Source organism: Plectropomus leopardus, chromosome 2 (assembly GCF_026936395.1).
Source record: "Plectropomus leopardus strain MGB_pleo_1.0 chromosome 2, ASM2693639v1, whole genome shotgun sequence".
Classification (NCBI taxonomy): domain Eukaryota; kingdom Metazoa; phylum Chordata; class Actinopteri; order Perciformes; family Serranidae; genus Plectropomus; species Plectropomus leopardus.
In genome coordinates this window covers 13913454-13927550 of record NC_142177.1, presented here as the reverse complement: position 1 = coordinate 13927550, position 14097 = coordinate 13913454, and the positions used below count along the sequence as shown (strand labels likewise).

Sequence of the window (14097 nt, the reverse complement as noted above, 5' to 3'; positions counted from 1 at the left end):
CAAACAAAAAAACAATACGACCCTCATCACCCTTGTGACCTTTTTATGGCATACTATACTATATTACTATACTATGACACTTTGCCTTTTTGGGCATACTATTCATTGATTTTTTAAAATGTTTTTTTATGGCATACCATACCAGGGGTTTTCAAAGATTTGATAACTGAGTGCCAATTAAGTGAGACAGCATGTGATTGAGGGTTGAAGAAAAATATCTATTCCATCTTACTTTCCCATGAAACTACTGAGTTTTCAGCTCACTTAAGACACTCATGAGCCATCACTAGTTGCTGTGCAGAAAGCAGCTTTCTACAAGTTGTCATCCCTAACCTCGTAGGGGCATGAAGTATATAAGTATAGAAATGAACTGCAGATGATCAAAATATAATGAGGGGTATTCAGCTATGGTTTAACAAGATAAAAACAGCAGTAAGAATATGAGGATAATAACAAAATGCAAGGAATTAAAAAAAAGATTTACCATTTCACTTGAAAATTCTGATTTTCTCATGCAGCAACATAAAGTTTTTGGTTGTCTGTTTGTATTAGTTCACGAACTGTGAACCCTTAATTATTTTTGTTTGAATAGGTAATTTTTATGTAAATCTGTAACTGCCAGCGATATTTTCTCTCCTTACAACGCCCCCTTATCTCTTCTTTAAGTCTAGAAATAGCTGGCGTTATTGAAAATACAGATCATGGGCATTTTGACAGGAAACTCTGTGGTAGCTGTGAGCATTTCCCCTGTCTAGATAATGGGGTTTAAATGGGATATTCAGTTGTGTGCATTCTGGTTAATTGGACATCAAACACTGCATGTACGTGAGAGATTAGACTTCTGAGGATATGTCAGAATAGAAGAGAGAATACCGTATTTGCTCTCTATCTGATACTTTGTTCTAAATCTGTATTATTGGACAAGAAAAGCTTCTAATTCAATTTCTCACTTTAATTTACTAGGGGAGGCTTAAAAAGAAGTCCTGAGAGATGTTGCAGGATTATGCTATGGCACTTTCCTGCTGGTAAGTTTTTACTTGTTCGAAGAATGGGCCATGCTGACAGCTCTTACAGCTGTGGGAAGGTGTAAAGGAGACCAATACCCAAAGAATGTTGTTGATTTTAATTTATATACTGGTGTATAAAGTTTACAAATACCAAACGTTTAAACTTATTTAGGAACAATTAGAGTTTTATTGATGGCTCACTGATTGTTATGACATTTATAAATGCTACATAATGTCATATCCATGCATTGTGTAAGTAAAGGATATTGGGCACACATATACAATGTTCAAGGTTGACATTTGGGCCTGATGGCTGTGCTAGAGGAGGGCCAATGGACAGTCCAAAATAAAGAATGAATGAAAAGTCTGTCCTCTGGAGAGCATGAATATGCTCAGTGCCTCTCGATGCAATCTGCCCATTAGATTTTGAAACTTAAGTGGAAAAACCACATAATATAAGGAGCGAAAGTGCTTTTTTGGGGCAGGCAGGTGGGGAGGTGGATGGATCCCACAAAAAACTGACTTTTGTGTGGGAGTGTGGAGTTTGGTTCCCGTGTGGATATGTGTGTGTGTGGTTTTTTTTCAACACCTTACCATGTGCCTCTTTTGCCTGAACCTAACCATCCGTGGCTTTGGTGCCTAATCACAGGCTTCGTGACAGTCCGTGCTGTTGTGTAAACATCGGGACCATGCAGCTTGAGAGACGTCACGATAATCGGCTGTGTCATCTCACCACGTGCATTCGTTGACATCACCATAACGGCACCCCGTAGCATAAACAGCTGAGGTACAGGGATACCTAAAGCATCAGAGGTTGATGCAGGAGGTCCTGAAAGAGCAGCACAGCAGGTCAGAGTAAGAAAATGTTGGCTTGTCTCACAAGCAAGTTGACATTTTTGGCTTTGGTTTTTCAGTGAAATGTCTCAACCATTTTGGAATTTTTGTTCACTATGTTGGTTTTTGACCAAATACCTGCAAAACTAATAAGTTATGTCAGTTGTACTTTGTGTTTAGGATTAATTAGCAAATGGCAGAATGCTAACTTGGAATTAAAAACAAATTTGCATTTTACCGCGCATGTGCGGAGAGGACGCTGGCTGTTCACCGCTTCTCTGTCTGCTACTACCTATGTGTTCTTGTGAGACTCATTCTTAATGAAAAAAATAATCACTCCCGAAAAAAAAGGGGGATCCCTCTTCCAGGACAGACAGACATGCAATAGATGTCAATATAACAATAAGATAACATGTGTGCATGACTATGAGAAATGTTAAGTCTTTTAGATCCCATAATGATGGTATATAGGTGCAGAAGGTGTTGAAGCCGCAGTAGAAAAGGGTACCCCCCATGGAGTCTAGACGCTGCTGGTGGTACAGTTGGTGATGGGATGAAGAGGGGGCTGAAGCTCTGGATGTAAAGAGGAGCTTTTGATGAGCTTGTCCTGGAATACCATGACTGGAGGTGAATGGGGTGGAGAAGGGTGTGATGATTCTGCCTGAAATGACAGCGGCAGACAGGAGAAAAGATTTAAGATTTGACAGCAGCAACATGATTGGCGGCTACAGACTGGACAAAAATTGGTTGGTTTACTGAGAGAGCAAACATCCATGATTAGCTGATTGGAGTAAACAGGGGTAGTGAGATAGAGAGAGAATTGTGAATGAATGAAGAACTTGCATGAAGAAAGTCTTCCTGATTGACCTTGCGCTGAGCTTTAGCTAACCTAAGTACAGTTTTCCATGAGAACAGCCTCACAGGGCTGCTGGCATGGCTGCTACTCTTGTACGCTCAAAATAATCATACATACATACATATTGTGTACACACACACACACACACACACACACAGACTATATGTACAGACATGTACAAACACGTATATACAGATGGTGGATACAATAATGGGAACACAGACAATATGACACCACCTCAAAAATACTAAAAAGTCAAATCAGCATCTTTTAAAGCACAAGCCTCAACAAATATTCAACATAAAAAATATACAACCCATAAGCTTCATGAAGGCAGACTTTTTTAGGACTTCTGTATTGGGTTGCATTATATTATAAGAGTTTTTATATTATTGTGTCCACCCCCAGTAGAGGCTTCTTTATTTGATAAAAACACTGTGCCAGCCCTGCACATATACACACTCCCTCATTTCTAAAGTATATTGTTCAGCCTTCCATAACAAGCAAACACAATTGTGTGCACGAACACACACACACAAAAACGCACACCTTTGTTTGCTGATCCTTTCTAGAAAAGTGTCTAAACTTTCCCCATTCCCATTTCCACAGGGCCCCATATCTCACTGTGGGAAGGGAGAGAAATAAGCAGCAGCGTGCTGCCTCTGCCAGCCTGTCGGATTTGAAGTTTATTAAGTATATCAAACCAGGGCCGGCCCCCTCAGGGAACATTTGCAATCCAAAGCTCTGCTTGCTGTTGCTTCCGCCAGCATCAAGCTGTCACAAACACTCCACTTAATTTGCAAAGCAGTGCACAGAGGGGGGAAAAATAAGAAAATAGGAAACAAGTGTCATTTTCCACCACGTGTGAGTACACCATTTGCATCTAAATCAATCTGATGAAAGTTGTTGGTTTTTGCTCTTGGGGAGAGGTGATGCATTGGGTTGTTAAACAGCACTGGGTTTTACAGTTTGTTGTGCTGTATAAAGTAGCCTCAATATGAGGACTCTGTGTATCTAGAAGAGCTATATTTACTCTGAGATTACATTTACCAGCAAAAATGCACAATTCAGTGGTTACCTGCACTGTGTGTCAGACCCAATACATGTTACTCATACCCATCCCATAAAAAAGAGCTCAGCTTAGTGTATATAGTGTGTTTAATTTGTGGTACTGTATTGAGGTTTATTGACTGATTGATTTTGAGCCTCTCATGACCAATCAAGCAAACATCAGCAGCAAGTGAATAAGTGAATTTTGAGCCGACACCCCCACAGCCACCAACAGCATCGCCACCATCCTACACGCTCACAAGCTGAGCGCCTCTCAACTCAAAAAACTGACGGACCGTCCCCACTCCACAGTCCCAGACCAGATATGCAATTTATCAGCTGGAAAACATGCAGGAGGGCTAAAGGTGGAAGAGCCTTCTATCTGGTCTCGCTACACCAGCCACTGCTCAGTATGCTCTACCTGGGCTCATTTCACCCTCCAGCGGACAGGAGAGTCTATATGGGCCCCTCTGTAAAAGACCTGAGGCACTCCCACCCAGAGTCCCTCCACCTCTGCGCCCCCCCTCCCATTGCCTGAGGGGGAGAGCAGACTGACAGGGCCAACAGGACAGAGAGTTATGATGCTCCTAGCTTGTGTGCATGTGCATGATTGTGTGACTGTTATTACCACTGTGCATTCATGTGTTAATGTAGGATTTGTCCATCACAGTGCGCGTTACATACACTTACAATGTTCAACAAGCAAGTCTAACATCTTCTCTCAGAGAGGATGTGTTACAGTGAGATAATGGAACTTTTAAGCAGGAAAACGGATTACTCTCGCTCCAGAATTAAACAATTCATTACCGCCTTTCTTTTTATAACTATAGACTAATTACATTAGCCACGATGGTTATGTCATAAGTCTGTCGTGCTGCTTGCACAGTGAAAATGGATGGACTTACTGGGGAATATTTGAACCATTTTTAATTGGTTCCGGGAACCTATAAAGCAAATGTATAAGCCTATAGAGCATACGCTATGCTACGGCTCGAGGTTATGACACCGACACAGGCGATGAACATACAGACTGGTTCCACTACTAATACATTAGTCATGTGAAAGAATAAATGTCCTACCAACACATTTCTGGTGTCTTTTATCACCTGCCAATTCAACTTCTGTGTTTTTTTCTCCTTACTGATTTTGCTGTTTTTGCTATCCTTTTTTCCATTAAAATACTGTCTTTTGTGAGCCACACAGGACTCAGTAGACAGAGTGTTTTTACTGGAGTGTGGCATTGTCCTAAGCTGCTCCTAACAGCCTCCATCAGGAGGGACAAATTGTGTGTTCTTCCTCTAATGCTGTATAACATTTAGCATGATGACATATGACGTAGTATGATTTCTTTTTTCTGTTGTGTTCTCTCAGAGGAGAAATGCTCTAGGGATGGCAATGACAGTCTTTCAGTCAGCTGGTCCACCACTGTGGTCTGAAATAATTCCACAACTGTTGGATGGATTGCCATGAAATTTAGCACAGACATTAAGGATGTCTCGAGGTATATGAGGACAAAGTCTACTGACTTTGCTGATCCCCTGAATTTTCTTTAAGTGCCAACAAGATGTTGACATTTATGGTTTTGAGTGAAATGTCTTGATGGCTGTTGGATGATGAATTGCCATGGAATTAGGCATGGGCACTCTTGTCCTCCACAGGATGAATTGAAAATACTTTGGTGCCTTTTAAATTGACAGTTCACCCCCAAATCAAAAATGTATAACTTTCCTCATACCTATAGTGCTATTTATAAAAAAAAATTTGGTGTGACTTGCTGAAATTGTCAGAGATATCTGCCATGCAGGTGTCTGCCTTCAGTCAAATATAATGGAACTAGATGGCACTCAGCTTGTGGTGCTCAAAATGCCTTTACCAAATATTTATGTAATACTCTACAGACCTTGTTGCGAGCAGTTTTATGTAGGAACTATTTAAATTATATATTTTATTTTATACCATACTAGCTTACAACTAGGCTACCAATTAAATTGCCATGTAGAAAGAGGCATGCATCTACAGCTAACGCACCTTGCTGTAACTTTAGCTAGTGAATGGTCCAGCTCAACCGAGGAAGATGCAATAAATGCTTACATCTCACACTGCCATGATCATGAGCCTCTCATCCATTATAAGATGCACTTGACCAAGAAAATAAAAAATTGCAGTTTTGATTTGGGGGGGGGGGGTGAAGTGTCATGCTAACACATTGAACTAAGATGTTGAACTTGGTAGGGTAGCCTACCTGAGAAACATCAGCATGTTAGCATCATTAGTGCGAGTATGTTGCTAGCATTAGCATTTAGCTCAAAGTCAAAAAGGCACTAGCATTGCTGTAGAATTTTAATCTTGATAAAAAAGCAAATGCAAATTATCTGTTTTAACTTCTTTGTTTGGATCAGCCACTCACTTTTGTTCATGTCATGCCTGGGCAGTATACCAAAAATAAACAAGAAAATGATGACACCCTGTTCAAAGGTCACATTGATTTTTTACATTTGGAATTTCTTCTGTGATTGTCTGCTTGCTTAGAGAGAGTTGATTTGGTGAAAGTCATTTTGTGAACTAGGTGGTGGAATTGGGAACTTGGCAAAGAGCTTGCATTTTGTGGGATGCTTGGCATGATTCCTTCTTTGGTTGTCTCTGTCTCTCTTACACATACAAAACATACATTTTTTGCAGTTCAAGCTCAAAGTAGCATTCAATAGACCACAGTATCAGTCTGCATATTGGCTTCAATGGCAAAGAGATGTAAGAATTCACACAGACATGCCTCCCTTTGATCTCTCAATGACACAAGTGTATTCTTATTGTCACACAATGTCAGACCCTTAACCAGGTTCTGAAAAACACACGCACATGTATGCACACACACACACAAAAGATCTGAAAATGTACAAAGTCTCACTGGAGCTGTGCATGTAATGAAGAGAGTGTGTGCCTGAAGCCAACACCAGCAATGGATAAAAAATAGAAAGAGGAAACTGTCTACTTCGCTGGATAGTCCTTTGGTTCTATTTTATTTCAGAAATGTTGAATGGAGTACGGCAATGTAGAAAATCTGGCACTATATTAAAGGGAGTACTGAAGATGTGGACAAATGCATCTGCATTTAAATACGGGGAATTTTAATGGTTTTGTTGCATGCTTTGGGGTAAAAACAAGGCGGGCATAACAGTTTAGGGTCATCAAAGAAGATTAGAACAGGTGCACTGCAATGATTTTACTTGCTTCAAGCTTTGATGTGCTAAAATGAGCAATTTTTAGTTGCAAAAAATGTTTCATATATAATACATCTCTCATATTATGTGATGTGCATGTTAAACATTTTGAAATTCATATATTAACAGTGCTATTCCAATTGATCTACACAGCAAGATGAGAGGGGCTATTTGCATAAGGCAACATGTGTACTGCACTCATACATAAGTAAATATCTGTTGCTTTTCTTTTAGTTAGCAACCTAAGGCAAGGGTTAGCCCCTCAGCAGGTTTATACATGCAGATGAATGCTAATGCTTTTGAAGCCAAATTATGCATTGCTTTAAAATTTTAACACCTACAAAGCTACAACAGCATACGGTATGCAGCAACATGTGGTGGAGTGTTGACTTCGGAGAGGTTTGAGTATAATTTTTCCTCACAGCTGGGAACGGCAGAGGTTAATTAACCTTCAGTGAGCAACGTTCACTTAATGACACATTCATTTTCATATTTTTCAGCAGTTAAAAATAGAATAACTATGAATGTGTTTCTGATTGATTTTTTTTTAAAATATCATTAAGGACTGCTATTATGACTGCATAAACAATAATGACAATTGAAACATAACATATCAAAATGTAACCACATGCTCAAGTACACATTTTAGTTATTTATTCAAATATTTTATGCTTCTGTATACATTTCCTCTAATACAATTCAGAGGGAAACGTTGCAGTTTGCTCCATTACATTTATCTGACAGCTTGTGTTTATAGTTTCATTACAGATTAAACATTTATCTTATAAAACACAATAAATGTTTTGTTCCTTACAGTCAATGGACTTCTTCAGTTTAAAGCTGCATAACTGTCTTTTTTTACAAAAAGGACAACCAGCCAATTTGAAGGACAATAACTCGCCTTACAAATGTGTTTACACATTAAAATAGAACAGTATGCATATCAGATAATTAGTACCATTAAACAGGAAACCAATGTATATCAGCAAGCAACCTCTTTACATTCATACTGACTGTATAATACAAAACTATAATCAAACTCCTGATATTCAGTTATGGCCAAGGTTTTCAGAGGCCCCATCTGGCCACCCTTTTAAATACAGAATCTGGGAATTCTGGGAGCGCAAATGCATGTATCTAGAACAGATAAGAGGAGACATGTACAGAAATTATAGAACCTGTAAGACTCATTTACCCCTAAGTGGCCCATACTAAACCCAGTAAATGCTAGTTCCTATGAACTTGTAATATTAAAATGTCATCAATAGGCCTGGTAGATAAAATTCAACTTAATTGCTAAAAGCTGCATGTTGGGCAATACATGTAATTAGCATTAAAAAGAAATGGCTATCATTTTACCTCTGATTAACTTTGTAAGTTCATCTAAGGGTCCCTGTCCATGTTTATGATGCCAAGAAATTTATCTGTTATCATTGTGTAGTCATGTAACCTTTCCTTAACATAATTTCCATACATTTTCTGAAAAAATATAGGTAAAAATTAGGAAATGGCTGTATTTTTTGCTTTTTGTCAACTAAAAAAGGTGATCTTGGAGTCTTTGTTTTTTTTCACCTTCAGAAAAAAAATTTAGCTGAGGTGACCATCACTACCACGAAGACCCCAGTTCTTTCGCTACAAAGTGCCTTTTTTATATTGATTTTGTAAGTAGCTGTTTTGCACAAATGGTTCAGTCCAGTAAATCATTTCTATCAGCTCTCAGCATCATCATTACAATCTTGCTCAGCATTAAACTGTTGGCAATATCCCCAGTGTTTTGACCCACACTGATGTTAGTCCAGGACCTCCATTCCACAATGCCATTATCACCTCACCAGATGTCCACAAACACTCTCAACCATCATGCACCATTGGAAAACCCTTGACCCCTTCTGGGGAAAAAAAACAACTGTGTTGACTTGAGAGGGGAGACATCTCTTACCACCCTGCTGTTTGGAGCAGCACGCCATGCCGTCTGCTTAGAGCCGAGGCTCGCATTGGCAACACCAACACTTGTATTAATGCGCAACCATCACTCTCCCCTGCATCTAAATGTTTCATTACAGACTAGGCGCAGACACAATTTCGCGGCCTATATGGAGCCGCTCACCAGCAAGCGTGCTCTCTTAAGGGAAAAGTAAAGCATGACAAATTGAAATAAATGAGAGAGGGAGAGAGGAGAAGAGATGCGGAGGAGGAGGAGGAGGACAAGGCCTTTACTCCATATGGCCTTGCAGGGAGGATAACTCATGTATTTTTCTAACATCACCCTCTTTCTGTCTCTAACAGTCAGTAGTCTTCCACTCTTCTTCTCTGTCTTTTATTCATCTATACTAGAGGTGACAAGGCTATTTTTATCAGCTGTCTTGCTACTGATGCAGTGATTTTTTTTGACAAGATTGGAGGTGAAAAACTGAAAATGGTTTTAAAAAATTAAATTCATGTGCCCCCAGGATTCTTTTAAGATTTCTAAAATGTGATCACTTTCTGCATCATACATGGAAGCAGTCTACCAAGGTTATCTTCCACCATACAGTCAGAATAATAAATTTCTATGACGGTTGATCTTATCTTTTCATACAGTACATATGATGCTAGTGTGCCGGGAAATTGAAAAATGGCTGCTGTAAAAAGCCAAACAAATATATTATTCCCTTATCAGTTGTAAACCATGTGGGATTTACTGTATGATAAGTCGTATTATACATCCTTGATCAGTGCTATCTGTGTTTCTTTATCAGTTAAAGAGCTACGACCCTTGGAGCATCAAGGAAATGACAACTCAATTCTGATAATCCAACCAATTATTTAGCAGACTCGTGACCATGAGAGGACGATCTGTTCAGCCCTCAGGTCAGTCTTTAGAGACAGTCTGATGAAACAGGACTTGTGAGACTGTGTGAGCATCTGTAATGTTTTTATAATGTTTTCATGAATGTAAATGCTATGTCATAAAATAAGACTGATGATATTATGTCATGATACTTCCAAAAAGATGGCAGATATTTTACTGTCAGATATATGGATTGAAGAAAGAAAAGAGAGGGATAAAAAAATAATGTGTTTGGTTCCTTACATCAGAAGCAAAGAGGTTGCAGAGAAAGTGATAGATGCAGTGTTTTCACAGGTGCATTTCAATTCAGTAGGTGGCAGGGTGTTTGCACACATGTACAAGTACACACAAACACACACAAATGTGCGTGAGCTCTCCACCCAACCTCACTCAAACCCCCATGGCCTAAAACCCTGTAGCCCTCATATCAATGAAACCACACCGATATTCCACCACGGCAGGTGTGTTGCCATGGCAACAAGGCCCTTTCATCTTCTGATTCCTCATTGGGTATGCATATTCCGTTTGGCGCCCTCATCCCCCCACTTGGCCGCCCAATCGCCCCACCACAAGCCAGTCAATCACAGTTTCGTCTCATCTCTCCCCTCTGATTGGCTTGTTCCTCTCGTGCCCTCCTTCAAAGTATTGACCTTCATTCACAGCTGACTGCCGCATGGCAATGAGGAGAGAATCACCTGTACTGCTCTCAGTGCACAAAAAAGAAACAGTGAGAGAGGGAGGAGTGCAAGAGAAAGCACACCTGTTGCATGTTTGAGTACCAAACCGTCGAGGCTCAGGAGGTGCTTGAAGCTGGCTCTTCTTGAAAATAATGCTTTAGCTGAGAACGGAGATCAAAAACAGAGAGGCTTAAGGATTTTTCTCTATGCTTCTCTTTCCATCCTTAGTTAAAAAAATATATATATATACACAGCTTTTTCTGTACCTGAAAGACATGGTATACTGTAGAGATGAGACGGTGACGAGACAAGGACAAAGAAATGGTCCGAGTACTTCTAAAAATCACACTGGATTTTTGACTGATGTTTTTGATGGAAATGAAAAGCAATGCTGTAAATTTATTGATTGATTTATCATGTCTCAGAGTGCACATCTGTATGTAGGTTTCATACCATCTCTGGATCTGTTTTTGTTTTTTCTGCTTCTTTGGGGGTTCCCAAGGCAGTCAGATGTATTGACTTTCTCTTCTCTCTTCTCCCAACCTGTGAGCTCAGGTTGTCTGCTCCGCTGAGCTCCAAAGGCCAGCTGCTGCAGTGTGGGAGGGGAACAATGCGGAAAAACTAAGTCCTGATTATCTGGTCAGTTAGCTCCTCTTATCTCCCCACTCGCCTCATCGCTGACAGCAACCTTGGTGTGTGGATAGTCAGCCGGAAGATCTTTTAGCGGCTTCTATTGGAAATCCTTCTGCTGATAACTACGTGCTCTGAAGGCAGCAGGTCGGTTAGAGAGGCTGCTTATTAGTTCAATAACCTTGTCTGACGTAAGATGTTGTAAGACAGTGATTGACACTTGCAAATCAGGTAGCAATTTGATCAAATCTAATGACTATAGAGCTACAGCAGGTTACCAGCTGATTTTTTTTCCTCAGGCTTTTGGGGTGCCAATACATACTCACCCCAAGTCATCACATATTACCACTTTGTCAGTGGACTTCCTCATCTATATACTACGCTCTAGGTATCCACATCTGCTGGTGACACTGGTTAGGGGACCAATGCTGGGATGTTAGCCTAAGCCCATGGTTAAGATTAGGCTACAAAGGCACAGGTTGTTAGGTACAGAAAAAAAACATCATGGTTTGGCTCTACATGCATATGGAAAGGAAATGTTGGGCCTCCTGGAGAACGTTCAGGGTTTGTTGGACCCATCCACCACTCCTGCTGCTCGCCCTATAAGTTGGTACCAGCAGTGGTTCAACCTGACGCCATCAAGTGACATATCATATGGCCATGCCATCTTCCATCTGTCCATGTTAACAACTAACACCGCCCATCCGCGTATCATATAGCCATGTTTAGTGCCAGCAGCCTGACTGGTGGTGCATCATAACACAACAAAATCATACTGCTACAACAGATGGCTGTTGGCGTCGGTATCATGCGCTGATGTTACTGACAAAGCGGTGGTATTTGACAGCTTCAGAATGCAAATGGTTGGGGCACATATCAAACTGATGCACTTGGTAATTTTGCCAAAAATAATAAGGTTTATGTTTAAGTCTTTAGGAGCAAATTTGTAAAATGTTACCACACCTGCGTTGGTCTGTCTTTACCAACCTGGCACTTCAATTTAAGACACGGCTGAAGTCAAATTAAATAAGAAATGTGTCTGTAGAGGTTGAGAAGCGACAAGCTCATAGACTTCACCTCAACTTATAAAGAAGAAAAAGGAAGGGAAAAAAATTAAAAGAAAAGAATTTAATTTAAAAAAACACAAAAAAAGATAAATGATAGCTGGAGGCACTGAGCTGAAAGCAGAAAAACTAAACTCAATTTCTTCCATGTGGACTGTTAAACCTTAAGGTTTCTGTTTCATTGTTTGTCATAATGCACCTCACCTTAACCACAAGCCACAAACGGCAACCATGTAACTTCTATAGAGTTGTTTTTATTTGTATGTTTGCTACCAACTGATTACTACTTTGTGTAATGACCAAAACATTACATTAAACATTTAAATTCATTTAAAACTAATCTAATCAATATTTCTGTGCTAACAAGGGGTCTAATGTGCAATATGAAAGGGGTCACTGGTAGCAACAAACACACAAATAATTAGAACTCTGCAGTTTCCCTCAGATTCATTTTAGTATCTTCAACTCTTTGCTTTGGTTTCACAGCCTGCAACTTTACTGTTTTGTTTCACTCCAGTGCTCTCATATGCCTCATTTCCAGCCACAGCAGACAGCTGTCAAACTACAGACTAAGTTAATAACTAACCAGTAAACATAACAACCAAAAAGTCAAATACTGTATTTCCCTCAGGAGTTGGCAGAGAACAAAACAGAGATAAATCAAGAATGAACATTGAAGTTAAATTCATCAGGTAGACACAAACATGACAGCTTGTTGCACTACTTTTAAATGGGGAATAAATAATGCCGGTTCAAAGTGCAATGGATTTATGCAGGGTATGTATTAAATTAATTAATTAAATGTGATTGGATTCACAGCCTCGGATTTATTTTTATTTATTTTTAGACATAGAGGTGTTAACTACTGCCAGTTTTCCATGCATTGTTATTTTTATAGTGACACATACAAAGAATTTTAGGCAACAGTGTTATTACACAAGGTTAATATAATTAATTCAAACTAAACTAAAAACTAAAACTTGGTAAGAAAAAAGTTTAGAATAATAAAATAAAAATATGACTATAAAAAAAATTAGCAAAACAAAAAATGACATAAAATAAAATATGCAGGGAATGTAATTAGTTTTAGTCTTTCTCAATCTGGTCAAATTTGTCAACACAACAAGCATCAAGAGGTATGGGTGGATTTGACTGGGATGTCTACAAAGGTCTGAGTTTTACCACAAAGCAAAAATATAAAAATATACAACTAATAAAAATGCAAAACTATAATAACTCTGGTTCGGGCATACCAGTTTTCATAGAAGGTTGCTAGTATGCAGGAGACCATCTGTTGCCAGTGGGTGCATACATTTTTTATGATTCAAACATTCGTCCAGTTTTAAACGATGTTAAAATGTTCTTGCAGATTTGATGTTGGCTATGGCACGTACAATATTAGAGCCCATTCTCCTAACTCGTTGGACCTCAGTGTCAGTAGACCTTGGCGTCAGACACAACATACAGCGTCACCCTTAGTGTCAGTATGAAACATACTGGGTGGAAGCTGTGATGCAGTGGGAAACCGTAATTTAAAGAACAACAAAATCTGTATATGGTGGGTTGGAGATGACATGGATGACTCAGACAAACTCCAAACTTTGAGCCCTAGGCCAGCTGTTTGTTTCCAATGCCAAACCAAAGGTCAATTGAATTATTTCATTAACAATGTTGTGTGCTAGTATTTGTAACATGTAATTCTAGTGACGTGTCACATGATATTACGTCAAATAAGTAACAAATGAACTTATTTTGTGCTAAACTATTGTTGTTATTGTTTTTTAAACCTAACCACATACTTTTGTTGCTTAGACCTAAGGAAGTACAGCTTAAAAACGTGTTTTACCAACATTATGAGTTTATTTTTGAAAAGACTCTAGACATTTAACAAGAGGAAACTGAACAATTCCTGATGAAACTGAAAGTATACC

At 39.3% G+C, this 14097-nt stretch overlaps 1 long non-coding RNA gene across 1 annotated transcript in view; it reads right to left on the bottom strand.

Annotated features, from left to right (window-relative positions):
* Window positions 1–1185: 1185 nt before the first annotated feature.
* LOC121948471 (uncharacterized) overlaps window positions 1186–14097 on the bottom strand; it is a 94266-nt gene continuing 81354 nt past the window's right edge. Inside the window, exon 3 of the long non-coding RNA XR_006106149.2 lies at window positions 1186–2502. This is a non-coding gene — a long non-coding RNA (uncharacterized LOC121948471). The remainder of the gene's footprint in view (window positions 2503–14097) is intronic.